The sequence below is a fragment of the Brachyhypopomus gauderio genome, chromosome 4 (genome assembly GCF_052324685.1).
Source record: "Brachyhypopomus gauderio isolate BG-103 chromosome 4, BGAUD_0.2, whole genome shotgun sequence".
In the NCBI taxonomy this organism is placed as follows: domain Eukaryota; kingdom Metazoa; phylum Chordata; class Actinopteri; order Gymnotiformes; family Hypopomidae; genus Brachyhypopomus; species Brachyhypopomus gauderio.
Window position 1 is genome coordinate 21,713,422 of NC_135214.1, and position 27,500 is coordinate 21,740,921.

Here is a 27,500-nt window from a genome sequence, read left to right on the forward strand (position 1 = left end):
TTTACAGTAGGGACTCCCAGCTCTCTCTCTGGTGAAGGTCTGGGTTCCTTGAGCGTGTCTGTCAGTATGGAACGCAAAGCTAATGTTGGGCACATGTCGAAACGTCTTTTTTTGTTAGAAAATGTTTGGAAAAATGGTACGTTTAGTTTTCTTTTTTTGTTCACCTGAAGTACAGTAGTGGGAACTGAAGCCCACAGTGTTTTATTTACTTGCTCTTTTAGCCTGTTTTATAAAATGACAGAGTACTTTGGACAATTCAGATGTCTCCTCTCACTCTCTCTCTCATTTCTCTCTGCCAGTATTGAAATGAAGGCTGTAGAATTCATATGTGAAAAATAACCTTAAATCGTAAAAACCTCTAGCCCTTCAAACCTTTTTTGTTTAAAAAGAAACTCAGACGCCCTGAACCCTTATTTTGGAATTGTAGTTTGTTACAGTGTGGTTATGTGGACTCGTAGACGGCACGCTGTGGGTTTATTGAGCCTGACCATGTCCCATGAGGTTTCTGTGGGAGTTGTATTTGGCCATTTGTTTGCTTTCTGTCCTGACGCTGTCCAGAGACTGACTGGACATTGGGTAGAGGTTGTCCAGAGGTTTGAATCCAGTAGCCTTGTCTTTTGCCAGCTACTTACACTGGGAGTTTGAGGGATCATAGCTTGTGTGACATCGGCCCTTAGTTCACCCTGATACTTGACACTATCGCACTACTGTGCAAACTCCCGAGCGAACCACAGACGCCATCCAAGCATGTATGATGCTGCAAAGGCCAATATGGTGGCGTGAAACCTCGTTCAGTTTCACCAGTGTTCCCATTTGAGCAGATGGGTCGGCGAGCTCACAACAGAGGTGCTGTCATCTAAACAGCATCTATTTCTGGTCATTTCAGCCCACATATATTATGTTATTTGTAATATTGGGCATAATATTTTTGTAAGATTGCACACACACACACACAAACACACACAGGTTATCCTGCCTTTCTGACAACTCTCCATCTCTAAAACAGACCTGTCTATATAAAAGGTCCATGTCTTGTCTCCTGCCTAAAATGGCTATTTTTCACCGTGTGGAAGCGGTGTTGTGGGTGTCAGGGTGGTCATATCCACAGGGCCTTGTGAGACGCTGGGATTCGTGTTTGGCACTTCCTACCTTTGAATCATTGACACAGCATGCTAACAACAGGTTAGCACTGCAAGCTAATGGCAGAGTAACAAAACAAAAACCTCATAGCAAAACAGGGTGAGTGCTACATCATGTTACCTGCACCGTGACAAAGCACAATACATCCAGTATTAACACTATGTTTTAAAAACACTATGATTTAAAAGCACGATACATCCAGTATTAACAGTATGATTTAAAAACACTACGATTTAAAAGCACGATACATCCAGTAAGGCGGCATGGTGGTGTGGTGGTTAGCACTGTCGCCTCACAGCAAGGCGGTCTGGGTTCGATTCTCGGTCTGGGCTGCTCTGTGTGGAGTTTGCATGTTCTCCCTGTGCCTGCGTGGGTTTCCTCCGGGTACTCCGTTTCCTCCCACAGTCCAAAGACATGCGTGTTAGGTTGATTGATCACTCTAAATTGCCCGTAGGTGTGAGTGCGTGCGTGTGTGTTGGCCATGCGGTGGACTGGCGACCTGCCCATGGTGGCTCCAGCCCCCCCGTGACCCCGACTAGCGGGATTAAGCGGTTCAGATAATGGATGGATGGATGGATACATCCAGTATTAACACTATGATTTAAAAACAGTACGATTTAAAAGCACGATACATCCAGTATTAACACTATGATTTAAAAACACTACGATTTAAAAGCAAGATACATCCAGTATTAACACTATGATTTAAAAACACTACAACTTAAAAGCACGATACATCCAGTATTAACACTATGATTTAAAAACACTACAACTTAAAAGCACGATACATCCAGTATTAACACTATGATTTAAAAACAGTACAACTTAAAAGCACGCTACATCCAGTATTAACACTATATGATTTAAAAACAGTACAACTTAAAAGCACGTTACATCCAGTATTAACACTATGATTTAAAAACAGTACAACTTAAAAGCACGGTACATCCATTATTAACAACATATGATTTAAAAACGGTACAACTTAAAAGCACGATACATCCAGTATTAACACTATGATTTAAAAACACTACAACTTAAAAGCACGATACATCCAGTATTAACACTACGATTTAAAAACACTACGATTTAAAAGCAAGATACATCCAGTATTAACACTATGATTCAAAAACAGTACTATTTAAAAGCACAATACATCCAGTATTAACACTATGATTTAAAAACACTACAAATTAAAAGCACGATACATCCAGTATTAACACTTTGATTTAAAAACACTACAACTTAAAAGCACAATACATCCAGTATTAACACTATGATTTAAAAACACTACAACTTAAAAGCACGATACATCCAGTATTAACACTATGATTTAAAAACACTACAACTTAAAAGCACGATACATCCAGTATTAACACTATGATTCAAAAACACTACAACTTAAAAGCACGATACATCCAGTATTAACACTATGATTAAAAAACACTACAACTTAAAAGCACGATAAATCTAGTATTAACACTATGATTCAAAAACACTACAACTTAAAAGCACGATATATCCCGCATTACCACAATGATTTAAAAGCTATGGAGCAGCTTTATCATTAGTAGCATAGCATGTTATTTGCAGGCAGGCAAAGCAGGCTTCTGATTTGACATGATTTGAGTGAGATAACTGCACTAGAGCAGCAGGTCCACAGTGGGGAGGGACATGAAAGAGCCTCCCTCCGACCTGCAGCTCTTTTAGTCCAGTCCATGCACCGTTAGAGAACTTACATCATGGGTCAGTGCTGCTGCTACAGTTTTATAGCCCACACATTTTTGCTCCAGGACCTACATACATTAGTGTTGCAAGGTCACAAGGCCTTTTTATATCCAGCATTGCCATATTTTCCCTGATACATGATAGAAGGCTCTATCATGGCTCTATCGGTGAGCATGTGATGTTCCTCCGTGCGTTCTTTGCGTTTCCAGATTACGTTTTGACAGTGAAGTGAGCCTCGGTGATATTTGTGGGTCCCTCGGGCATCGTTGTGGGTGCATCTGTTTCCCCTGGTGCCGCACCCCCCCACTGTCTTGACGCGGTAATAATTTCAAGCAAAGTCAAAACACAAATTATAAACACATATTCCTCAGGCATGACATATAGAAATAACAACGTGAAATGAGCCGTTCTGATTTAATGCTGCCTGGGGTCTTAAATCTCTCCCCTCCCCTCCCCCCACTCTCCTTCCTCTTCCTCTTCCTCTTCTATCTGCCCGGTGCTCTCGGCTCAGGTGGCCGCCATCGCCTTTCTCGTTCTGGGGTTGACCCCATCTTTTTTTTTTTTTTGGCCATATGAGACCATCTGTTGTTTAAGGTCAAGGAGAGAGCGTGAATGGCAGCACGATGTGCATGAGATGTCTTCATAAAGCCTCCCTCTCTGCCCCTCACCCCGCACTCTACAGCATGTACTTTATCCATCCATCACGCACCGCCACCAGTACCTGTCCACTGTGGCCACGCAAGCACAATTAACTTCATATGTCTAGACCTCAGCCTTCACAGTGTGGAGCTCGGACCTTCAGAAGAGAAAGATTTTAGAAGAGACCAAGAATGAATGAGAGAATGCTGAAAGGATATTTGTTTTTAGAATGAAGATTTAAGTGGCTTCGTGGTAGAGTTTCAGTTAGTCATGTGATCAAGAGAACCATGTGCTGCACACTAAGATCCTCCACACAGTTAACATGTAGCTGAAATACTGCTGAAATGAAAGTTCTACACCTGCTTTTATTTGTGGAAGAGCCACGAAACGTGCAGTGAAGTTTCACCCAGTCAAAACAGAGTTAGTCCCAAAATATTGAGTTTGAGGGTTAACGAGACCAAAACAAAGACAGAAAAGGAATGGCTATGGCTCAAAAACAGCAAATAAACTGCATGCATTCAGTTGGGATCACCTGGTATATCGTAGCCATTGTGTTGTTTTCATTCACTGAAACATGAAGGCGCCCTTTGGCTTGTCGTGGATTTATGTGGAGTGCAAAGCTACTTTAGGTCCTTGGCCAAACGACTCTCCCAATTAATTGTGATTTAATACCCCTGCAAGAAATTAGGCCTCTTTTTCCAAAAGGTCATTTAATTAGCACCATCAACTTTGAGGGATGAAGTGGTGGTTCAAGATGGGGAGAGTTTTATGGACCAGCTAATCAAAATAATGCCCCTTTTTATGGCTATAGGAAGACATCTCTCAGCACTATCAGGCAGGGTTTGTAGCCTCCCTGCTACACGCACACGGTGGCGTGTGCCAGATTTCACTGTATTAATCACACAACTGGAAGTAGTTTTGCTTGCATTGAAGCATGGCCTTCATGTTGGACTGAAAGTAATTGTCGGGCTGGCATTTCAGCCGTAGGTCGCCCTCACAGTCACTAAAAGAGGCACTTTATTGGAGACCAGAGTGGAAGGAACCATTTCGGAAAAGGGCAACTATGAAGCCAATGGAAAGGAGGAAAGAATTACATGTAAAGGACACCATTAGCGCGAGACACGGCGTGCACACCGAACACGACAGCTTGTGGTACAAACCAGACTGTTCTTGGCAAAAGCGTCGGAAGCAGCTGAAATCTCACACAAGGCTTTTAGCTGCTGTTCCCAAATAAAGTCCACATTTGTGGCAATGCTGCGTTTTCTCAGGTATTCCAGTGGTGATACTCTCGTTTCATTGGTGTTCATTTACAGTAGCACACCATACAAAGTCCAAAAAGTCAAATTGATTCCTTGTGCCAGTATTACTCAAGAACTCAGCAGCTACACAAAAAGCAATAAATGAGAAATATGAACGCTGTCAAATCAAAGCACAATGGATTTGTCAGTTTGCAATGTTTTAATTTAATATTGGCAGCACATCTCTGATTTTATTGTCTCCTCATCTTCTTACTAAAGAGGACTTTTACTTGCTTTTCAGTAACTCAGACTCACATGCCTAGTAGTTCCAGCTATTCATACTCATATTTATACTCTTAATAGAAATAAGACTCAAACTCATATTCATATTTCCAGGCTCAGATTGATATTTCCAAATGGTAAGTCACTAGCTGAATTACATGGATTTTTTTTATACTGTGTTTTTAAAAACGTACAGATTGGTCATTGTACTTTGACACATTGCTTTAGGCTTCTGCATTTCTACAGTTTTTTCAAAGCTGCCAATGAATACGGAGCTGGTGTCTGGCCATCTCACCAGGTCTTTCTCCCTATCGTCTACTTTTGTCTGGAGATGATGAAGTATGGCTTCATGCTTTCCTCTTATTCCTTGTCTAAACAGAAATGTGAACTGAGGTGAGGTGGCATGGAATATGAATATATCTTTTTCCTGAGGCCTCTTTCTTTCCTCAGATGGCCCTTATGATAACATAAACCTTCTCTCAAGGGATCGACCTCCGAGGACCATAAACCTGGGCTCACGCCATCCTGGAGCTTCGGCTCATAAACTGTGCCACTATATCCTTTTTTTTTTTTTGTTCTTCGATGTGTTCGATGTCTGCTGTTGTCATGGAAATGTGCCCAATGTGCAAATGCTCGTGGGGCTGTTTATGAACCCCAGACTCATTCCATGCCCATATACGCCCAAGAGGGATGGGGGAGAAAAAAACCCCTCAGTAGTCACCTGTATTTAGACTTCTCCATGATACAGTAATGTATACAAGACCTTTTTCCAACCCAGGCCTCCACTGGCAAAACCCCCTGTCTCTGTGTCTCTGGTATACGTTAGCAGCGTCTAGCGCGAGCATAGCGTAATCCGGCTGGGGGGGGGGGGGGGGGGGGGACCGCTTGCACCGTGCTCATTTTCTCCTGCGAGTGTCTTTTTTTTTCGTCCTGTCATGATCTGTGCCAAAGCTCCTTCGAGCAGTTGTGTTTTCCTGTGTGCGTGGGTGTGCATGAGAGACAGTGTGTGATTGTAATGCGATGAGAAGGTGAGTTGTTTCGGCTTTTAGCAAAGGATGGGAGAAATAACACCAGAGGTGTCGGGAGACGGAGAGATACTCTCATTGGACGTTTGGGGGCCATTTTGATTAATTGAGCGATTAAGGTTTAAAATCCATGTCAGCACTCCACAGTTCTAGGCTCCATTAGTCCGAGATGGATCCAGATGGTTCGTTCAGATAATTGTGCAGAAAACAGCAGCCTTGGAATTCCATGTCAATAAGACCTGGTGTGTGGAAAGTGCCATTCATTTTCAATTATTACTAATGTGGACTTAAATCATGGGACAGAAAAAATCTCACTCTCCTCTCATCTTCTCTCCACGTCTCATCCACAGCTCCTCTGACCTCTTTACATGTAACGTGAGTTCAGTAAGTTCATTGAGACATCTTTGACTTCAGTGCTAATCCTGACAAGCGTGCCTAGAAGGAACAGTGGTGAGCACATCAATGTTAAAGCTGACTCGTCCTCTGAGTCACCGCCTGGGATCTCTACTGTCTGTCTGAGGGGTGTCGGTATGACACTGTCTGTCTGAGGGGTATCTGTATGACACTGTCTGTCTGAGGGGTGTCGGTATGACACTGTCTGTCTGAGGGGTATCTGTATGACACTGTCTGTCTGAGGGGTGTCGGTATGACACTGTCTGTCTGAGGGGTATCTGTATGACACTGTCTGTCTGAGGGGTGTCGGTATGACACTGTCTGTCTGAGGGGTGTCGGTATGACACTGTCTGTCTGAGGGGTATCTGTATGACACTGTCTGTCTGAGGGGTGTCGGTATGACACTGTCTGTCTGAGGGGTGTCGGTATGACATTGTCTGAAAGACAATGAGTGGCTTCAGCATGCTGAGATATATAGAGTGAATAAGACCTTCTAATGACCCTCGGGCTTCTTCCTGTGATGAACTACAAGAGTCCTGTCTTCACTTCACCATTCAACTGACGGTGAACATGTGCTAATTATTCAGTGTCAGTTATTTTCAGGCAATAATTAGTGCCATATCTAATTTATTAGGATATCTTCTGCCTTCCAAAGAAAACACAGTAGAAAATTAGCTAATTTAAGTACTAATAGTGTTCTGTTTTATAAATATTCCTGTACTATGTCATCACTGGCAATAAAGGTATCAGCCCGTTATTGAGAAGCGTATCCAAATATAAATACTGAACACAAATATGTAAACAGACCACAAAACACAAGTGCATTTGCAGAAATGTAAATGTAAATGTAAATAAAATGTAAATCTAAATGCAAATCTAGCAATAAATAGTGTATACGTGCATTTAAAGTGTTCTTAAGTTCTGATTGTGCTTTACTGGTTTGGGCAAACAGTTAAAAACCAGTTCAAGCTACATCCATACACCAGTATGTTTAAATCTTTGACTTTGAAAAAAATGCATTATAGAAACAGATTGCCATGGTTAAAAAAAATTTAACAAACAAATGATAAAAACTTCTCAGAAATGAAAAAAGTTCATATCAGATTTATACAAAAATGTTCCCATGAAAACGGTAAAACCATTTATTCTGCGCTACCCCAAATCCGGCAACGACTGACATATATTTATGAGCTGTTAAGCAACCTCACTGTGATTCAAGCACCACGTGTACTGCAAGCACTCTTATTTGAACCCCTCTCTCCTCGTCACTAGTTGCCGATGGGGATTTTACAGTTCAAGTGCTTCTCAAGACATGATTAAAAGGAACGTAGCCCACTGAGGTCTGGGATAGAGAAGCAAAACTATGTAACATTTTGTAGCAAAATTATCATTATTAAATTGATACCCTGTTGGTAATATAAACAAAAGTGATTGCCTCTCAGGCAATATGTCTTCGACAAACTGAGATATACCTACAGTCTGATGTTCATCACCTGAAAATTTGTGTGTGTGTGTGTGTGTGTGTGTGTGTGTGTGTGTGTGTGTGTGTGTGTGTGTGTGTGTGTGTGTGTGTGTGTGTGTGTACACATGCGAGAGAAATGTAAGAGTTACTTTGCAAAGTATAATGACAAAGCAGAGATTGGTGACGATTCTTTGTCTGACCCCGGGCAAACAGACAGCCATTAGACAAAAATGTCTCTGATGACAGGAAGAAAGCCAGGGGTTGTGGGTAGTGCGGTTCGTCGGTATGCTAACCGTCATGGTGCACCTGCCGGCCGGCTAGCCTCCCCTGCTGCGAAACCGTGTGTATTTATGTGCCCAGATTACGCTATTGTGTGCTTGTATCTGGTATTTGTTAACGTAATGACTTACCGTAGGTCGTAACCCCCCTTATCCTCCTCGATTTCCCACCAGGCACCAGGCCCTATTGGCAGCTATCAGTGAGAAGGATGCTAACATCGCTCTTCTAGAACTTTCTGCTCCCAGCGTGTTGAACCAAGACGAGGTGATGGCACTCAGGAGAGAAAAGGATATTCTGATGTTCCAGCTCAAGCAGCAGGTAAGGACGCCCTAAACTGAAGGGTGTGGATGTGAGGAGTCTACCTGCTTTCTACCTGCACAACCGCCATGTTTGTTTGCTGGTAGATATAGCCAGGTATCCCGCTAATACACGTATTCACCAGCAATGGGAAGAAAATGACCAAAACACACCTATTCTATGATTTTTAGTACTCACAATGTGCATAGATAAATAAAAAGCATACAGTGGTAGCCATTAAAGTGTGTCTAATGGCGGTGCCAAGCTGAAATGTGGCGTAGTGCTGGGGCTAGCGCATCCTTCTCAGTCAGCGTCTGGCCAAGTGTTCCCTCCTGTCTACAGGCACCTTCGTATTGCCAAGTTCTACTACATGTGCACCATCTAGGGTTACTTATGCCATCATACCTCATCCACCCTCCACAGGAAGCCAACGAACCGTCATCTTCACTGTGTAGAAGTGGTTAATCTCATAACATCAATAATTGGACAGTTGATTATTTGAACCATGCAGTGATTTGCCTCCTCTGAAGCAATAAGCAGTCCAGTTAAATTCCAGGCATTGTCATTAAGTTTCTCTTAGTGTTGAGCTATGACCTGGCCATTGATTACGTGACTTATGTGGGTTTAATGACATGTAATAAATCAGTAAGGTCACAGCAGACCACAACAGTGGTTTTGCTGGTCGTTAACGCTAACAAGACTGAGTCAGGCTGAATTCTGGGAACGAATGCCTTTTCTGTTTGCTCATGGATCTCAAAGAGTAAACACATGAGAGTTACAGTACAGAAATCCCCAACATCGCACACACAGGTTTTGTTCTTCATTAACTGGCCCCTCAAATCAATTAATGAATCCTAGAAAGTAGAATATCTTTCTGTTATTATTTCTTTAACTTTGAACAAGCTTTTTATTATTAGAGTCATGGGTTAGGATACTATACAAACTGAATGAATGTTACTAGCATGATAATGTATTGAAATGTTTTAAATATAAATCCATTATTATATTAATTTCAGTATGTTGGTAAAAATGTGCTTAATTCACTTGGTGCTGAACTAAACTAACTGGATAGTAAAACATGGCCAGAATTATATAGTAACACATCAGCACGGGAAAATATTTAATATGGTTTTATTTACTTGTTTTAGAGGCTTAGTAATTGATAGCATATTTTAAATGGTACCAGTGAGCAGGTTATGCTCCCTATAAACTCCTTATCAATACTTAGTGGCATGAAATCCAAATACTTAATCTATTCAGTTGACTAGTTTTATAAACCAGAAAACATACAAAAATAATAATGCATCTCGACCACTAGGTGGCCCACACGAAATCAAACATTTTTCACAACATGTATTTCTAAAGACTCAATCAGTGATGCTCTGTTGCACACACACACACACACACACACACACACACACACACACACACACATATATATGTATGTATGCATCTTATTTATTCCTTCACAGCAGCATTAAATCAGATACACATACAAGTGCATACAAACTCTTCATCACACCATCACACACATGAACACACTGTCTACGCTACAGCCACACCACTTTCCACAAACACACACTCAGATTTAAGGACACACAGAGCTACATGACCACCAAAGCATCCTCACACCAAGCTCAAATGAGCACAAATGCCCAATACAGTGATGTGCTCAGATGTGGCCACTCTGCTCTGGAATGTAGATGTAATGTAATTTCCCGAGGGCACAGAGTGACCAGTAGAGTTTTGCTATACTCTGCCAATTTCACATGAAATGTCCTCAGTGGTGTCTCTCACTCCCACTCTCTCACTCCCACACTCTCCCTCTCACTCTCTCACTCCCACACTCTCACTCTCTCACTCCCACACTCTCACTCTCTCACTCCCACACTCTCCCTCTCACTCTCTCACTCCCACACTCTCCATCTCACTCTCTCTCTCCCTCTCACTCCCACTCTCTCACACTCACTTTCACTCCCACACTCTCCCTCTCACTCTCTCACTCCCACTCTCTCCCTCTCTCTGTCTTACTCTCTCACTCCCCCTCTCACTCCCACTCTCCCTTCCACTCTCTCACTCCCACTTTCTCACTCTCTCACTCCCACTCTCTCATTCTCACTCTCACTCTCTCACTCCCACACTCTCACTCTCTCACTCCCACACTCCCTCTCACTCTCTCACTCCCACTCTCTCATTCTCACTCTCACTCTCTCACTCCCACACTCTCACTCTCTCACTCCCACTCTCTCATTCTCACTCTCACTCTCTCACTCCCACACTCTCACTCTCTCACTCCCACACTCTCCATCTCACTCTCTCTCCCTCTCACTCCCACTCTCTCGCACTCACTTTCACTCCCACACTCTCCCTCTCACTCTCTCACTCCCACTCTCTCCCTCTCTCTGTCTTACTCTCTCACTCCCCCTCTCACTCCCACTCTCTCACTCCCACTTTCTCACACTCCCTCCCACTCTCACTCTCTCACTCCCACTCTCTCATTCTCACTCTCTCCCTCTCTCTCTCTTCCACTCACTCTCTCACTCCCACTCTCTTGCACATTTTCTATGTGAACACACACACACACACACACACACACACACACACACACACACACACACATATCAGTCTGCACTATGGAGTGTACTTTGTCAGCCATTAGACAATTTGCTGACAGACATCCTGACCAGGACCTGAGATACAAGTCAAGGTCAAATACTGGAGATTGCCATCTCCTTGCCACTCAACACACACACACACACACACACACACACACACACACACGTATGCAGACACATTTTAACTGTGAAGGACACCAAGAGGAAGACAAAAGGAGAAACATAACCGCTCACTTCCACCTTTAACACCACTAACACCTTTAACACCACTAACACCATTAACACTTGCACCATTAACATACCCAAAATGTGCTTAAACAACCTTCTTAAGCTTCTTTATCCTGTTGGTGTTGTGGTCCTGTGTCCTATCACCATATGCACACATACACACACACGGACAAGCGCATTACAGACGGTACACTGTCCCTGCACCGCACTACCTGCAGAGCGGGTCCCCATAAATCAGTCTGGGTTTAGAGCGTTCTGCCAGTCCCCACTCTGTGATGAATACTCGCTGGCATTCCACGCTTTGATGTTGGAGGGCAACGACCGAGACGCTTTTCCCGCGGGGGCATCCCTTCTGATAGCTGTAACTGTACACTGGTGTGTGTGTGTGTGTATGTGGGTGCGTGTGTGTGTGTGTGTGTGTGTGCGCATGAACATATGTGGGTGCATATGCGTCTGGGTGTATGTGTGTGTGTATGGGTGTGCATTAATGTATGTGGGTGCGTGTGTGTGTGTGTGTGTGTGTGCGCATGAACATATGTGGGTGCATATGCGTCTGGGTGTGTGTGTGTGTGTGTGTGTGTGTGTGTGGGGGTGTGTGTGTGTGTGTGTGTGGGGGTGCATATGTGTGTAGGGTGTGTGTGTGTGTGGGTGCATATATGTGTGTGTGTGTGTGTGTGTGTGTGTGTGTGTGTGGGTGCATGTGTGTGTGTGTGTGTGTGTGTGTGTGTGTGCGTGTGTGGGTGCATATGTGTGTAGGGTCTGTGTGTGTAGGGTGTGCGTGTGTGTGTGTGTGTGGATGCATATGTGTGTGTGTGTGTGTGTGTGTGTGTGTGTAGGGTGTGTATATAAGGATATTAGAATGTGGAGAGCACAGTGACAGATGACACTGATCATCTCTGATTTTTCAAACTCTCTCAGTCTGTCTCAGTCTATTCAGTCTCTCTGCCCAGCCTCATTTCTAAATGTTGCATCATGTGTTTCATCAAGGCAAGATTTAAATGAGAACAACTCATTCCTCAGATGTAGTATTGCAACTGACAGCATGGCAATGCCACAAAGTCCAAGCCCAATTATTACCCATTTTACAGACTTCCACAGAAAACACAGTAATAATAGTCATTTGATTTGCATTTGATAAGCTGTAGCCATTGTGAAAAAAGGAGAATGTTTTTATAAGTGCAGAAATGATCTTCACGCATGGATTTAGATCAGTGACAGGTCTCCTCTGGCACCCGGGAGCGGCGTGTTGTCAGTCCAGTGGTGTGCAAAGACAGCAGAGATGTCTGGAGAAATCTTGCAGAGAGACTGCTGAAGTTTTGGACCTAAAGTGCAGTGGTAGGAGGCCTGTGTATCTGTAGACATACCTCATTTATAAAGCACTGCTCTTTTTACAGTAAAGATCTGTAGACAGTTCAAGTGCTAGAGAACACAGCCAGACAACAGTCAACACACAACAACTGATCCGCTGTGTGTTTTTGCAACTGTGCAAAGGTTTCTTATATTCTTTTTTTATACAAATAATTATTTACATCTGTTGCAGTAAGTAAGTTTTTTGAGCAAGTTCATTCTTTCTATCTGTCTACACACACACACACACACACACACACACACACACACACACACATGCACACACAGATACACACACATATGCCCACATACACAGAGTGGATATGAGTATGATATTATTGTTTAGAAAACATGTGCATTTATGTTAACAGTGTGTGATCCTGACCGGATTAAAATGGTGTTTACCTAGAGCTTACAGTAATTAACACTAGATAGATTCACATTCCTGGACTAATGTGCATCCTTTTATAGAAGATAATATAGTAAAGATATTTTAAAATTCAGATCACGAGAGCCCAGTGCAATTTGTAAAAAGATTTGAGTTAAGTTGGAGTTAACACAAGTTGTGTAGATACTGTATCACAACACGAGCAAATCTGCTCAAACAAATTAAAAATGAGAAACACTGTGACGGAAACATCTTGAGGACTGATTAGAAATCTGATTAGGAATCTGATTAGGAATCTGATTAGGAATCTTCAAACGTCAGTAGGTTCTTTTTAGATTTGGCCTTGAGGGAGAATGAATGACATCACCGCACCCTTTAATGTCTCCTAGACATCTGATTTCTCACACTTCATTAAAACCCACACACACACACACACACACACACACACACACACAAGCACTCACACACACACACACACACACACATACACACACACACACACTCACCAGTGTACAGTTACAGCTATCAGAAGGGATGCCCCCGCGGGAAAAGCGTCTGCAAAGTGCCCTTGCAGCACAGAGTTGCACAATTTGAGCGTCTTTCCTTCCAAGGTAGCACATGGCCCGATGGAAAGATGCAGCAATCATTCAAACCGGACTCTTTTTCTGTGGTGTGGTGTGGTGTGTGTGTGGGGGGGATATGTGTATATGGTTTGTGTACAAAGCTGTAAGACTGTAATAATTATGTGATACAAATATCAGGTGCAATATACAGGTGACACCTATGTAGAGAAAGAAAAGTATAAGAATGCAAATGCATACAAAGTTGTTGAAGTAATCATTCCCAGCCCATTACTGGGAGTGAGCAGGACAGTATTAGTCTCCCATTCATGTACTACACGTTTAACATTTAACCACAGTTTCCTTACTCATACACATAAAAAGAAATTGTAAGATTGTGAGTTCTGTTGAATATGGGGATTATTTTACAATGTTACATTGATGTAATTTTAGACCTATATGGTAAGTAATGGCGAAATCACAAACCTAAGGATACTGAACCTTCAATTTCTGAATACTGTCATTGCAAAGAATGAATTCAATAATTTACTTATTTGTTGCACTTATACTGACAGTGAGAAATTAATTGCTGGATGGTATTTGCTGGTTTAGGTATTTGCTGTATTTTCGAACACACACACATGCTCATGCAGCCAGATCGTCTACTTTACTCCCTGAGATGATGGCACAGGTCTTAAGGCACGTATTTCCCAAAGGGCCAGGGGCTTGATCCAAAAATGGCCATATAACAGCACCGAGCCACATCTGGCCATGTCTGTCAGATCCCAAGGTCACCACGGAACAAAAGGAGAGATCAAAGAGAGATCGAAGAGACCTAACGAGCACAGAGCGAGTCTCGCTCCCCTTCTGGGACAAAGACAGGACTGTATACACCTTCTGAGAGACCTGTGATCCAGTCAGCCCCATGACAGTGCACAGGCAAATTCTCCACGCCAACTGTGTCCGGGTCTGGAATTCTCCAGAAAACATTTGTCTCCAAGCAAGCCCAGTCTGTCATTTAGCCCTTGACAGTCAAGTCACTGCGTGGACCATTAACTTTAATGTGAACCTTAAACGTAATATTTAACCTCTGGCCCACAGAGGCCAGGGCCGGATGATAGCATCCAAAATGTCGTTTCCATTTTAGAGACGCCAAGGTTGCCCTCTGGCCTCCAGCGCTAAGAGGCTCGTTCCATCTCTCCTCTTTGTTCACTCGTTCACTTGTATATTTTATTCCCTTTGTGATTCATCCCTGTTTTTCTGATATACATTTATACTGCGAAGGAAGAGATATGCGAAGGAAGAGATACACACTAGGTGGCTTTTCTCAAAGGTGTGTTCAGAGAGGCTAGTGTGCGTTTGCTGGATTTGAGAGCGATGTACATAATGCAGCCGAGAGTAGCCAGATGTTGCTCGGAGCATATTTGACTGGCATGCCGTCGACTGTTTAATGACCGCTGCTGAAACAGTTGAAGGTTAGATGATAAACGTTTATGTTATGTCCTGCTAAAGTCCTCTGGCACGTCACACAAACCCAGACCTCTTGGTCTACATGCATTTTTCTGTGCAATTTTAATCAGTTTTAATCAATGATAGGGAAAATTGCTCTCATTTATCATGTGTATATGCATTTCTATAATGCAGTGGCCAGGATCATGCACAAAATAAACACCAGTTAACTTTCCCCCGACAGAAATAATTTAATCCAATTAATGTGCAATCGCGAATATGCGCGATGTCCAAAAGAATTATAATATTTTTACTAGATGCTCCAGCTGAGCCAATAGGATGCCTGTCATCATTCATAACAAGAATTTTTTTCAGGACTCCTAAACGTGCCCATAAACCCCAGACAAACTGGGCCTCATTATGTTAACAAACCTGATAAACGTTGAAAGTTAAACTGTTGCTTGGGAGACTGAAGGTTTTATTATTATTATTATTATTTAATTACATTGCAGACACAAAGCAGGATGAAGCTCATCGCTGAGAATTATGAAAATGGCCATATTCATCCTCATCATTCTCTTCACCCGCACCATGGTCACCTGGGAGCGATTCTCCACCATGGACCACCGAGAGTGCCTCCTTCACACCCCAGCCATTACCCCCAGCTGGAGCAGGTAAGACAGGCTTTTGTTGCGTGCAAATTATACTTTTTACTTTACATTGAATGAAAGGTACATCTGAATGTAATTTAATCCTATTGCTTTGTTGTTGATAGATTGATTGATTTCAGCATTCTGTCTTCTATGTCTCTAGGTCAGTGTGTAGAAGGTTAGGGTGTAGTTGCTACACCATAAATCGATCTTCGGAGGTTTTATAGGCCTTGGTGCAGACTTTGGGAATGGACCTGACCTGACTAGGACTGACCTCTCTCACTCTGGCACTGAACAGTGACCCAGTTCCAGTAACTGCCTCTGATCGCCACTGCGCTGCCATTACTCAGCAGTTCTGATGAAAGTGCACCGTAGATTAGATCAGCCCCAGATTCTTTTGACCACAGCGGAATTTGTCCCTAAATGACCAAAGGAAAGAAAGTGAAAGTTTGTCTGATTGACTGTTCGATTACAAGCTGTTACTGCAAATTCCTACCATGTGGGTGCTACTGATATCAGAATGCAGCCTTTTGAAAAATAATACTTACACACCCACACACTCATTTTCACACACACACACACACACACACACACACACACACACACACACACACACACACACACACACACACACACACACACACACACACACCACAGTCCCATTCTCTAAAGCTGAACAGTTAAGAATCTGTGGGTGTTTCCCCTTTTGCTTTTATGTACGCTGTTTGAAGTCAATATGGGACCATTACACTAAATCACAGCTGACTTTTCATGAACCACCTTAATCCTCACCTCTGAGATCCTCACCTCTGAGAATCTTCACCATCGATCACATATCATTTCGTTTCGCGTGTTTAGATTCTGCGCACACACACACACACACACACACGCTCAACCACAGAATCTGACTTCATGTGTGTCATCTCCAGCTTTCCTCGGGTCAAAAAAATGCCTTGGCAGTGAAGGAGCTAGCTGTCATCATCATTGTGTGTGTGTGTGTGTGTGTGTGTGTGTGTGTGTGTGTGTGTGTGTGTGTGTGTGTGTGTGTGTGTGTGTGTGTGTGTGTGTGTGTGTGTGTGGGTGTGTGTGTGTGCACTACTCAGGCAGGTGAGCAAAGGCTCTGATCCAGACACTGACAGATTGTAATCATATCAAGTGGGAGAAAGATTAATTATCCACTCATTCTCTCTGTGTTGCGCGCGCACACACACACACACACACACACACACACACACACACACACACACACATTCCAGCAGTCATAGTCATAATGCAGTAATAACTGTGTGATTTATGGCAGTCAGGGGAAGCCCTCAGCAGCAGGAGAACCCCTTCACTGTCCATCGTTATGGTAACCACTAGGGAGACCTGGTGGTCCACCCATAGATTAATGTTTGCTGTCAAATTGAATCAAAACCTAACACCTTTGAATTTAATCATAACCTAACACCTTTGAATTTAATCATAACCTAACACCTTTGAATTGAATCATAACTTAACACATTTGAATTTAATCATAACCTAACACCTTTGAATTTAATCATAACCTAACACCTTTGAGTTGAATCAAAACCTTTCTGTCACCAAATATTTGGACGGTTATTATAGTTAGATAACTGAACTGCAAAACTGGTTTTAACTGAAAGATTTGATCATACGTAAGATCCCTTTATCCCTTTAAAAAGGGAAACATAACAAATCCCAGGGGCCTATTGCTTGAGCTGAAGAACTGACTTTTAATCAGAGCCCAGATCTTACTTAAAGATTCTCATTCACAAGAAAGTTCATTGGAATACACAAGGAATTCCTCGCTATCACTGAAACTTTCTGGGTGAATGCATACACACACACACACACACACTCACACACACACACACACACTATAGTCCAGGTGTAGCTAATTATTGTGAAGTGATTCACCGCCTGGACATGCATGTGTTCCCACGTGCAGTCCTGGTTCGCAGGTTTATAGAGGATGTAGCCGAACCGTCGTCATGACGCAGCTTTGGGAAGTACATTGCTGGTGAACCTACAGCCTTTAACAGTGTGTCTGGATCAAAGGTGATGCTGCAGCTATATCAACAGCTACAGTACACATCTCAGTGTGCTTTTATCTGCCATAGTGTTGTAAGGATACCGCCACCTGGTCTGTGTGACTAGTTCACCGTGTGAGAAAACGGCACTTAGTATAACTGTTGCTCTCCTCTGCACTAGTACGCAACACACACACACACACACACACACACACACACACACACACACACACACACACACACACAACAGTATATACCTTAATGAACCATTCACCATTCAGTAATCTTATCACAGTGCTGTCTCCCAAAACCTATTTGAAACTTTCACATGCACCTATTGCCATATTTGTATTGTAACTTTTACTTTTATCTACATTTCCTTTAAATAGTTGCTGTAGTTCTTGATTAAATATCATGCCAGCTGCATCTGCACTCTGCCAACACTTACTGTATGCGTAAAGTTTCATATCAGATGTAGAAGACGTAAATATTTTTTTCTCCAAAAGCCATTTTGCCAGACTCTTAATGGAGACAAGCTTTATGGAGTCAGCATGGGGCCATCGTAGTTCACTCTTTATCAGTGCTGAAGAAGGAAGCCTGCTGTGTGAGTGTGCTCTGTGAGTGTGCTATGTGAGTGTGTTATGTGAGTGTGCTATGTGAGTGTGCTCTGTGAGTGTTATGTGAGTGTGCTCTGTGAGTGTGCTCTGTGAGTGTGTTATGTGAGTGTGCTCTGTGAGTGTTATGTGAGTGTGCTATGTGAGTGTGTTATGTGAGTGTGCTCTGTGAGTGTGCTATGTGAGTGTGCTATGTGAGTGTGCTATGTGAGTGTGTTATGTGAGTGTGCTATGTGAGTGTGTTATGTGAGTGTGTTATGTGAGTGTGTTATGTGAGTGTGATCTGTGAGTGTGCTTTGTGAGTGTATTATGTGAGTGTGTTATGTGAGTGTGCTCTGTGAGTGTGTTGTGTGAGTGTGCTGTTTGAGTGTGCTGTGTGAGTGTGTTATGTCAGTGTGATCTGTGAGTGTGTTATGTGAGTTTGCTGTGTGAGTTTGTTATGTGAGTGTGATCTGTGAGTGTGCTCTGTGAGTGTGTTATGTGAGTGTGCTGTGTGAGTGTGTTATGTAAGTGTGATCTGTGAGTGTGTTGTGTGAGTGTGTGCTGTGAGTGTGCTCTGTGAGTGTGCTATGTGAGTGTGCTATGTGACTGTGTTGTGTGAGTGTGTTATGTCAGTGTGCTCTGTGAGTGTGTTATGTGAGTGTGCTGTGTGAGTGTGTTATGTGAGTGTGATCTGTGAGTGTGTTATGTGAGTTTGCTGTGTGAGTTTGTTATGTGAGTATGCTCTGTGAGTGTGCTATGTGAGACTGTGTGCTATGTGAGTGTGTTGTGTGAGTGTGTTGTGTGAGTGTGTTGTGTGAGTGTGCTATGTGAGTGTGCTATGTGAGTGTGTTATGTGAGTGTGCTGTGAGTGTGCTCTGTGAGTGTGCTCTGTGAGTGTGCTATGTGAGAGTGCTATGTGAGTGTGCTATGTGAGTGTGTTATGTGAGTGTGTTATGTGACTGTGTTGTGTGAGTGTGCTCTGTGAGTGTGCTGTGTGAGTGTGTTATGTGAGTGTGCTCTGTGAGTGTGTTATGTGAGTGTGCTGTGTGAGTGTGTTATGTGAGTGTGATCTGTGAGTGTGTTATGTGAGTGTTCTCTGTGAGTGTATTATGTGAGTGTGCTGTGTGAGTGTGTTATTTGAGTGTGATCTGTGAGTGTGTTATGTGAGTGTGCTCTGTGAGTGTGCTCTGTGAGTGTGTTATGTGAGTGTGTTGTCTGAGTGTGCTCTGTGAGTGTGTTATGTGAGTGTGCTGTGTGAGTGTGTTATTTGAGTGTGTTATGTGAGTGTGCTGTGTGAGTGTGTTATGTGAGTGTGATCTGTGAGTGTTATGTGAGTGTTCTCTGTGAGTGTGTTATGTGAGTGTGCTGTGTGAGTGTGTTATTTGAGTGTGCTCTGTGAGTGTGTTATGTGAGTGTGCTGTGTGAGTGTGATCTGTGAGTGCATTATGTGAGTGTGCTATGTGAGTGTGCTATGTGAGTGTGCTATGTGAGTGTGCTATGTGAGTGTGTTATGTGAGTGTGCTATGTGAGTGTGTTATGTGAGTGTGCTATGTGAGTGTGCTATGTGAGTGTGCTATGTGAGTGTGTTATGTGAGTGTGCTATGTGAGTGTGTTATGTGAGTGTGTTATGTGAGTGTGTTATGTGAGTGTGCTTTGTGAGTGTATTATGTGAGTGTGTTATGTGAGTGTGCTCTGTGAGTGTGCTTTGTGAGTGTGTTCTGTGAGTGTGCTCTGTGAGTGTGTTGTGTGAGTGTGCTGTTTGAGTGTGCTGTGTGAGTGTGTTATGTCAGTGTGATCTGTGAGTGGGTTATGTGAGTTTGCTGTGTGAGTTTGTTATGTGAGTATGATCTGTGAGTGTGCTCTGTGAGTGTGTTATGTGAGTGTGCTGTGTGAGTGTGTTATGTGAGTGTGATCTGTGAGTGTGTTGTGTGAGTGTGCTATGTGAGTGTGCTGTGAGTGTGCTCTGTGAGTGTGCTATGTGAGTGTGCTATGTGAGTGTGTTGTGTGAGTGTGTTATGTCAGTGTGCTCTGTGAGTGTGTTATGTGAGTGTGCTGTGTGAGTGTGTTATGTGAGTGTGATCTGTGAGTGTGTTATGTGAGTTTGCTGTGTGAGTTTGTTATGTGAGTATGCTCTGTGAGTGTGCTATGTGAGACTGTGTGCTATGTGAGTGTGTTGTGTGAGTGTGTTGTGTGAGTGTTGTGTGAGTGTGCTATGTGAGTGTGCTATGTGAGTGTGTTATGTGAGTGTGCTGTGAGTGTGCTCTGTGAGTGTGCTCTGTGAGTGTGCTATGTGAGAGTGCTATGTGAGTGTGCTATGTGAGTGTGCTATGTGAGTGTGTTATGTGAGTGTGTTATGTGACTGTGTTGTGTGAGTGTGCTCTGTGAGTGTGTTATGTGAGTGTGCTCTGTGAGTGTGTTATGTGAGTGTGCTGTGTGAGTGTGTTATGTGAGTGTGATCTGTGAGTGTGTTATGTGAGTGTTCTCTGTGAGTGTGTTATGTGAGTGTGCTGTGTGAGTGTGTTATTTGAGTGTGATCTGTGAGTGTGTTATGTGAGTGTGCTCTGTGAGTGTGCTCTGTGAGTGTGTTATGTGAGTGTGTTGTCTGAGTGTGCTCTGTGAGTGTGTTATGTGAGTGTGCTGTGTGAGTGTGTTATTTGAGTGTGTTATGTGAGTGTGCTGTGTGAGTGTGTTATGTGAGTGTGATCTGTGAGTGTTATGTGAGTGTTCTCTGTGAGTGTGTTATGTGAGTGTGCTGTGTGAGTGTGTTATTTGAGTGTGCTCTGTGAGTGTGTTATGTGAGTGTGCTGTGTGAGTGTGATCTGTGAGTGCATTATGTGAGTGTTCTCTGTGAGTGTGTTATGTGAGTGTGCTGTGTGAGTGTGTTATTTGAGTGTGATTTGTGAGTGTGTTATGTGAGTGTGCTCTGTGAGTGTGCTCTGTGAGTGTGTTATGTGAGTGTGTTGTGTGAGTGTGCTCTGTGAGTGTGTTATGTGAGTGTGCTATGTGAGTGTGTTATGTGAGTGTGCTCTGTGAGTGTGTTATGTGAGTGTGCTGTGTGAGTGTGTTATGTAAGTGTGATCTGTGAGTGTGTTATGTGAGTGTTCTCTGTGAGTGTGCTGTGTGAGTGTGTTATTTGAGTGTGATCTATGAGTGTGTTATGTGAGTGTGCTCTGTGAGTGTGTTATGTGAGTGTTTTGTGAGTGTGCTATGTGAGTGTGTTATGTGAGTGTGCTGTGTGAGTGTGTTATTTGAGTGTGATCTGTGAGTGTGTTATGTGAGTGTGCTCTGTGAGTGTGCTCTGTGAGTGTGTTATGTGAGTGTGTTATGTGAGTGTGCTGTGTGAGTGTGTTGTGTGAGTGTGTTCTGTGAGTGTGTTATGTGAGTGTGCTATGTGAGTGTGTTATGTGAATGTGCTGTGAGTGTGCTCTGTGAGTGTGCTATGTGAGTGTGTTATGTGAGTGCTGTGAGTGTGCTATGTGAGTGTGCTCTGTGAGTGTGATCTGTGAGTGTGATCTGTGAGTGTGCTCTGTGAGTGTGCTGTGTGAGTGTGCTCTGTGAGTGTGGTCTGTGAGTGCGTTATGTGAGTGCGCTCTGTGAGTGTGCTATGTGTGAGTGTGTTATGTGAGTGTGCTACATGGTTGCGCTATGCGAGTGCGCTCTATGAGTGTGCTCTGAGTGTGTTATGTGCGTGTGTTATGTGAGTGTGCTCTGTGAGTGTTATGTGAGTGTTCTCTGTGAGTGTGTTATGTGAGTGCTGTGTGAGTGTGTTATTTGAGTGTGATCTGTGAGTGTGTTATGTGAGTGTGCTCTGTGAGTGTGCTCTGTGAGTGTGTTATGTGAGTGTGTTATGTGAGTGTGCTGTGTGAGTGTGTTATTTGTGATCTGTGAGTGTGCTGTGTGAGTGTGTTATTTGAGTGTGCTCTGTGAGTGTGTTATGTGAGTGTGCTCTGTGAGTGTGTTATGTGAGTGTGCTCTGTGAGTGTGTTATATGAGTGTGTTATGTGAGTGTGCTATGTGAGTGTGTTATGTGAATGTGCTGTGAGTGTGCTCTGTGAGTGTGCTATGGGAGTGTGCTTTGAGTGTGCTATGTGAGTGTGTTATGTGAGTGTGTTATGTGAGTGTGCTCTGTGAGTGTGCTATGTGAGTGTGCTCTGTGAGTGTGTTATGTGAGTGTGCTATGTGAGTGTGCTATGTGAGTGTGCTACATGATTGCGCTATGCGAGTGCGCTCTATGAGTGTGCTCTGAGTGTGTTATGTGCGTGTGTTATGTGAGTGTGCTCTGTGAGTGTGTTATGTGAGTGTGCTCTGTGAGTGTGTTATATGAGTGTGCTCTCTGAGTGTGCTGTGAGTGTGCTCTGTGAGTGTGTTATGTGAGTGTGCTATGTGAGTGTGCTCTGTGAGTGTGCTCTGTGAGTGTGTTATATGAGTGCTCTCCGAGTGTGCTCTGTGAGTGTGTTATATGAGTGCTCTCCGAGTGTGCTCTGTGAGTGTGTTATGTGAGTGCTGTGTGAGTGTGTTATGTGAGTGTGTTATGTGAGTGCTGTGTGAGTGTGCTATGTGAGTGTGCTGTGTGAGTGTTTTGTGAGTGTGCTGTGTGAGTGTGTTTTGTGAGTGTGCTGTGTGAGTGTGTTATGTGAGTGTGCTGTGTGAGTGTGCTATGTGAGTGTGCTATGTGAGTGTGCTGTGTGAGTGTGCTATGTGAGTGTGCTATGTGAGTGTGCTGTGTGAGTGTGCTATGCTGAAAGCATGTAGACCTTGTTAAAGGTGTATAGGGGAATAACAGAAGAGGCTGTAAAAGTCTGTTCGTTTTACGGTAAGACTGTAAAAGTACAGATGGAAATGCCGCAGTATAATGGACTTAAGAGTGAGTGTAGTGCAGGGCATGCTGGGAAGGAAAGCCTAAACAAGTCTAAAGTTGGTAGCTACGCAGAGGGAGTGAAAACAGGGTGAGTCAAGAGAGACCAGACCAGAGAATGCAAACCTGAACATGCGTTCTGTGGAAAACACATTCAACATTGGTTTATGCCCCTCATTTAAAACAAACACACACACACACACACACACACACACTCACACACACACACACACACACACACACACACACACACACACACACACACACACACACACACCATGTATTTCCCCTGTGCTTCCACTCTCTCATCTCCATATGCGACCCCTCAACCTTTGACCTTCGTAGGGAAGTTCAGCGCAGGTCAGAACTGTGCTCCAGAGGTGCGACTGTTTTCCTTTCAAATACACTCATCCTCATTCCTTCTGCATCTGCCTCTTTTATCTGAGCATGATTAATTACTCTATTTGTTTTCTTCTGAATGAGAGCGGCAGAGAGGGAGAGACAGAAAGAGAGAGACAGACAGTGAGGAAGGGGGAGGAAGAGGGTGATTAATGATGATGAAGAGCTACAGACTGCTGGCCAAACGTATTGGATGGAAATATCTTCTCAAAGCCATTACAAACAAATGCTCTTCCTCTCTCTCGCACACAAACACACACTCAGAGGCACAGACACTCACACATATCCACATTTGGATGTATTGTAGAATGTTGTATCCACACCCTCATAAACCCTCATTCTGCAATATACACGACCAGGAGTGCACACACACACACACACACACACACACACACACACACACACATTTATAAGTAAATAAAAATAACACAAACCACAACACTTTGTATAACTCCCAGCTCTTTTTGGCCATGTCTATCATGTAATGTTTGAGTAAGTCATAAGTGAGCTGGAAAGTTTGATTTATTTTTTACTGAACGGCAGTAGTGAAAACTTCATCAAGCTCATTGTCATCCAGGCTAATCCATTATAACACAAATCCTCTAATGACAACAATATTAGTGATGGTACAGACCCAAGAACATCTTAAATGCTAAATTAGTCAGTACATAAAGGATTAGAATTGAATGCCTATCTTCTGTTTTAAAGTGGTTGATGCTTGTAATGTTTTGCTTATGAGTCTAATAGTCTAATAGTGCCCCATAGCTGAACAAGATAGCTAAACTTTGGAACAAGATGCCCAGTTTTGAACATTAGTACTGACCATTGCATTGATTTTTCGTTTCATGTTATAGCAATCTATGATAGCATCCTATGAAACTGTAATATTTATATTTATATACATATTTGTGTAGTTTATACATAAATAAAACCAACAAAATGAAGTGTCATGTGGCAACAATACTGAAAGTGTTAATATCTATTCCACAATGGGCTCCAAAACAATACAAACACAAACGCACGACGTTTCTGGCTGTGTTCATTTTATCTGGCTTCTTTCCCCACAGCCCCTTCACTCCCAGCAGTAAGCAGGGTGATTAATGGTGGTGTATATCAGATGTATTACATTCATCTTCTGCTCAACTTTATTTCTCTGACACACGTGCACAGTGGAATACAAATGTTCAATCAAACTTCAGAAATCTTGATAAATTCAGTTTTATCCAACACATGCGTATTCTGTTACGCTCCTCTAATGACGTAAGCATTACTGAAATGTATTTCTGCTCATCTTAGGACGATGAAGAGGGCATCTGGGCGTGATCGCTGCCGTGGTCATCAGAGCTCCTAACACTAGCCAAGGGGTGAGTAATCAGGTCTGGTGGTGATTATGGCATTGCAGACGATGATGATGATTATGAGAATGATGAAGCTCTTTCCCTTCTTCTCGTTGGTCCTCCACCTCTAGCAATTACTTGCCTGTAGCCACTAGCTGGTAAATATGAGGTTGGGTTCAGGAAGGGCCCAAAAGTACCAATAGCACTTAAACTGCCTCCATTGGACCCAAGTTAGTCCTAAAGCAGCACTGGAGTTACTGTATACCACAGTGCCCCATACATGTAAACCAGACCATCAACCGTTTACAGCTTATACCTTATTAAAAGCACAGAGTGAGCATAACCAGAGGACAGCTCCCATACAAACCAGTAACCAGAGGACAGCTCCCATACAAACCAGTAACCAGAGGACAGCTCCCATACAAACCAGTAACCAGAGGACAGCTCCCATACAAACCAGTAACCAGAGGACAGTTCCCATACAAACCAATAACCAGAGGACAGTTCCCATACAAACCAGTAACCAGAGCACAGCTCCCATACAAACCAGTAACCAGAGGACAGTTCCCATACAAACCAGTAACCAGAGCACAGCTCCCATACAAACCAGTAACCAGAGGACAGTTCCCATACAAACCAGTAACCAGAGGACAGCTTCCATACAAACCAGTAACCAGAGGACAGTTCCCATACAAACCAGTAACCAGAGGACAGCTCCCATACAAACCAGTAAAGTTTAACGTCATTCCTGGACTCTATAGGCAGGTTTGTTATGGTTAGCCTGAAGTAATAATGTTGGGTGATAAAGGACAACGTCTGAACATTACAATGAGATTTGCTGCAGTACACACACTCACACACACACACAGAGCACAACACCACTCACACCCACGGAGGCAAATACAAATACAGTCTAACATATTCAGTTATATCTAAGTATTAAAATGTCCAACTGAATTGAATTTTGCACCAAAGGTTTGAACAGGATGGGACGGTACGTTTATGCTGAATGGAGTTTGTCATAATGTGTGGGTGGGTAAATGTCGGCCAGCTATGACTCCTGGAGAAAAACAAGCAACGTGATTGCTCAAAACATTTGCAATGAAGCTTCGTTGAACCCATTTAACTATGTCCCAAATATTCGTACGCTCCAGCAAGCCTCGCGCTGAAATATGTGCAAAACTATCAGCCAAGCCAACCACACATTCAAGAGGTAAACACTGGGCTGCTAACAACACAGATGTGGGAGCATATCACAACAAAACTAAAGTGCAGTGGTATTGAATTATTGTATTACCTCATCCTGCTATCAGGAGTTGGTGGAGTTCTAAAATAACCTATAGTTGCGGGCGTATAAATGGGTATATGTGATATAAACACACACACACATACACACACACACATACACTGATACACCTGTTCTCCTGAATGCAGGATCTCATCAGCCAGTCTCATGGCAGAGCAGGTCATTAGATTTCTATAGACGTGGTCAAGATGACCTGCTGAAGATCAAACAGCGCCTCTGAAGAGAGGGGATGAAGTGAACATGGCGTGGGTGATGCTAGACTTGCTCTGAGTGTTTTCACAACTGCTGATCTACTGGGATTTATATGCACAGCCATCTCTCGGTTTAAAGAGAATGAGAAAATATCCAGTAAGCGACAGTTCTCTGAATGAAAATGCATTGCTGATGCCAGAAGCCATTTGTGACCACAGTGTACTGATCCTCAGCAGAATAACGTCCCATACTGTACTCAAATGAGACTCAAACTGTACTCAAATGAGACTCAAACTATACTCAAATGAAACTCAAATGGTACTCAAATGAGACTCAAACTATACTCAAATGAGACTCAAATGGTACTCAAATGAGACTGAAACGGTACTCAAATGAGAATCAAACTATACTCATATGAGACTGAAACGGTACTCAAATGAGACTCAAACTTGGAGGGTTCAGAGTTGGAGGAGCATGTCCTCTGCTCTGATTGGAGGGTTCAGAGTTGGAGGAGCATGTCCTCTGCTCTGATTGGAGGGTTCAGAGTTGGAGGAGCATGTCCTCTGCTCTGATTGGAGGGTTCAGAGTTGGAGGAGCAGGTTCCCTGCTCTGATTGGAGGGTTCAGAGTTGCAGGAGCATGTCCCCCTGCTCTGATTGGCTGCTCTCAGGTTGCTTTATGATTGCAGACCCTTTGTTTATTTTCCTGGCCTTGGTGAGTCTGTTTAATGAAAGAGGGATGTTTTTCCTGAGGAGAAAGAGATGTGCACACAAACAGAGAGGGAGAGAGTTTGTGTGTGTGTGTGTGTGTGTGTGTGTGTGTGTGTGTGTGTGTGTGTGTGTGTGTGTGTGTGTGTGTGTGTGTGTGTGTGTGTGTGTGTGTGTGCACATTTGGAAATTAAATCCAAGCAAATTCACCAACATTATGTCAGTATTGCAACACTAAAGATTCTATAATCATACTTGAAATCAAATTGAAACCAATTTCGTCCTGAGTAATTACAAAATCAAGACTGTATATAGACAATATATCTATACAAAGCAACACTTACATGGTTATAGGG

At 43.1% G+C, this 27,500-nt stretch overlaps 1 protein-coding gene across 3 annotated transcripts in view; it reads left to right on the top strand.

Moving 5' to 3' along the window:
* The window catches only part of LOC143512554 (ERC protein 2-like), a 215,104-nt gene that overhangs the window by 144,204 nt on the left and 43,400 nt on the right, over positions 1-27,500 (top strand). For all 3 annotated transcript variants that reach the window (XM_077003020.1, XM_077003021.1, XM_077003022.1), the window contains 3 exons: positions 8,360-8,504; positions 15,583-15,744; positions 24,900-24,967. The gene's annotated coding sequence lies outside the window, so the exon portion shown is untranslated. The remainder of the gene's footprint in view (positions 1-8,359; positions 8,505-15,582; positions 15,745-24,899; positions 24,968-27,500) is intronic.